This window comes from Odocoileus virginianus, chromosome 21, assembly GCF_023699985.2.
Source record: "Odocoileus virginianus isolate 20LAN1187 ecotype Illinois chromosome 21, Ovbor_1.2, whole genome shotgun sequence".
In the NCBI taxonomy this organism is placed as follows: Eukaryota; Metazoa; Chordata; class Mammalia; order Artiodactyla; family Cervidae; genus Odocoileus; species Odocoileus virginianus.
In genome coordinates, this window is record NC_069694.1 from 25548998 (window position 1) to 25552471 (window position 3474).

The following is a 3474-nucleotide window of genomic DNA, read 5'->3' on the forward strand; positions in this document are numbered from 1 at the left end:
TATATTATGTTATGTTTTGTTATGTATGGGATAATAGCTTTAAGATTAATTCTGATTTAGGCTTTATTATTGTACATTATATAATTTAATATATAATACACATCACACTAAATTTAATAGAAAAATAGTTCAATGTCCTTTAAACATAAGAAACAGACTTGTCATGTATTTTTTCATACATATGACATTTTAATCCCCTAGACAACAGAAAAGGCAATTTGGTAAAGAAAAAATTATTCTTATTCATTCAAATTATAAAATGTACATTTATAAAATGTATAAAATTTGGGTGAAACTACAAAGTTTTATTTTTTTTTTAATAGGCACTTTTTGGCACTCTGCCAAATTATAGATTTTATTAGATGAGGTAAATACAGTGGTTCACCATAGTTTAATATTTTATGATATAGTTTTGTATGTCCTTTTGACTATGACATTCTCTTTAAGGCACAATACTTCTCTTTCCTTAGAACTAATTTCTTAGTTAGGGTTTATTTTTTATTGTTTTTGTTATTTTCTGTAAGTCTGAATGGACTCAGAAGGGAAATTAAGTGGTCATAATGGATATGAACATTTTAAATTTACTATCCTACATTAGATGAAAATATATTGAATTTTAATACTAATTCTAAATTTTCAGACACATTTGTACCAATTTTGATGCATTTGTCTGATCATATTTACTGAAAACCCAAGGGGAAAACATTGTAAATGTTTAGGGTTACTATCAATTAAAAATTTCCAATTAGGTATGTCATTCATTCTCAACTTTTCCTCACAACCAATGGACTCAAAGTAGATGAGCTGTCACTATTACCTGAAGGAATGCTGCTGACAATGGTCTTTTCTTTGAACCACGCTCAAAGAAAACTTTGAATGTAGATTCTCCTCCAAAATCACTTTAATTTGCAGGGCACTCGGTGTGCCTGAAAGGCCTATTTTGGTCCCTGCCAGGAAGATTCCATCAACTTCTATCTGTGTCACTTGCCTGCTTCTGTTGACTTAGCATTTCCTGAAATACAGTCTTCACTGACCTAGTACTCCAGGAAACACCAATTTAGCATGGTAAATTACCATTTTCACTGCTGCCTCAGCGTTTCCGGCAAAGACTTTTTTTCTCCCCTTAGTCCCTCTGTCAGAGAGCTCTGGTTTTGAGGTGGATTTAGAAGTTGAGGACTATCACAGAACTTAATGACAGGATGCCCTCAAGTGGTAACATTTACTCTATCTAGAAAGGTCTAAGTGGTTTACGACATGAAGACACAATTCATCCTGTGGTCTCCTTAATAGCGGTGGGTAGCATCCCCGATGGCTCAATAATGGAGTAGCATGTGAGAGCTGAGTGAAAGAAATGGAAAAGATATTAAATGTACTTGGAAGGAGATAACATGTATTTAACCAGAAGGATTTCTCTACACATCTCAAATTACCACTCTGTAAAACAGCTAATGGAACTCTTCCTGTCTACCACTGAGTACCAAGAATACCCAATTGGCTATGGGTATTGTTTGAATATACTTATGAGAACCATGGACTTCCCTGATGGCACAGATGGTAAAGATTCTGCCTGCAATGCAGGAGACCCAGGTTCAATCCCTGGGTCAGGAATATCCCCTGGAGAAGGGAATGGAAACCCACTCTAGCATCCTTGCCTGGAAAATCCCTTAGAGGAGCATGGCAGGCTACAATGATTGAAGCGACTTAGCACGCATGCACTGACCTCAAAAAATGGCACATTTCACAAAGACCTAATTTCTACTAATAACTACTCTGAATTTCAGATTAAAACAAATATATGAATATCATGTAGAGTGGTGTCTGATAGCAAGAAGGGGCTTAAGAAAGAATAATTTTAATTCTATTATATTTCACACATTTCTCATCATCAGTGATATCACAGCCAAGAAGTCTAACTCACAATTCAGATTAAAAAAAAAACAAAAAACAGATATTTTAAAAACACAAATTTTTGTTGTTGTTGTTGTTTGATTTTATTTTATCTGAACTGTGAGTTAGAAAGGGTCAGAAAGACTGAAATGATGGAGTGACACTAATGTAATGAGATGTAATAAATCCCTAAGAATCTCAAGCTGAACATTTTAAAACAAACTCAGCTTGTTGTTTTTATAGGCTCTGAATGTGTGCCTTTTATTTCAATGTCTTTTGTGTTTTATTCTGGTAAATAGATCTAGTCTAGCTAAAACATTCTGTTACTCAAGTTTGCAGCCCCAGGGTCGTCCTTGAATCAGTCTTTTTATGTCTGACTTGAATTATTTGTTTTCTGAATGCTTCTTTAATCTGTTACCTCCTTTCTACTATCATGAGAGCTTTGGTTCAAGTCCTAAGCATTTTTCACCTAACTGATATTTCCAACATCAATCTTCTCTTATTGTGAGTGGTACAAGTTACCCTTCCAAAATAAAACCATGGTCATTATTCTTCATTAGGGGCTTCCCTGGTGGCTCAGAGGTAAAACTCTGCCTGCAATGCAGGAGATGTGGGTTTGATCCCTGGGTTGGGAAGATGCCCTGGAGAAGGAAATGGCAACTCAGTCCAGTATTCCTGCCTGGGAAATCCCAAGGACAGAGGAGCCTGGTGGGCTACAATCCATGGGGACACAGTTTTCAGACCTGACTTACTGACTAAACACTAACAATTCTTAAAGTTTTTTTTTTTTACTGAAGAATAGTTGATGTATAATATTTTATAAGTTACAGATGTATAACACAGTGGTTGACCACTGTAAAAGTTATATTTCATTTAGAATTATGATAAATTACTATATAAACTATATCCTTATAGTTTATTTATTTTAGACATAATAATTTGTATGACTTAATCCCCTACCCCTATCTTGTCAATTCCCACTTTCTTCTCCTCGCTGTAACCACTAGCTTTTTTTCTATACCTATGAGCCTGTTCCTTTTTTTTATATATTCATCGGTTTGTTTTGTTTTTTACCTTCCACATACAATTGATATCATACAATGTTTGTATTTACTGTATGATTTATTTCACCTAGCATAATAACCTCCCATGTTGTTGCAAACAGCAAAATTCTATTCTTTTTTTTCTCTTGGTGAGTGCTATTCCATTGTGTATATATATATATATATATACACATCTGTTGATGGACACTTAGGTTGCTTTCATATCTTTTATATGCATATTTTTAAAATATCTAATTGCAAAAAATCCACTCCTTTACAAATTATAGAAGGTTCTTCAAGTTCTAGGTCACATAACTATGTCTTTCTTTCCTTCATTCTTTTTTTTCTCATTTCCCATCTGTACCTAATGGCTTGCGAATCTCACTTTCTTCAATTCTCTGTTCCTCAGGCAGGTTGTTTCCCATATTTGGAATGCTCACCGTCTCCAATTTATCTACTTTGAAAAACACATTGTCCTTTTACTCTACTATTATGTTCAAAATTTACCTCCCTTTCAAAGTTTTCACTACTTCTCCAATTATTC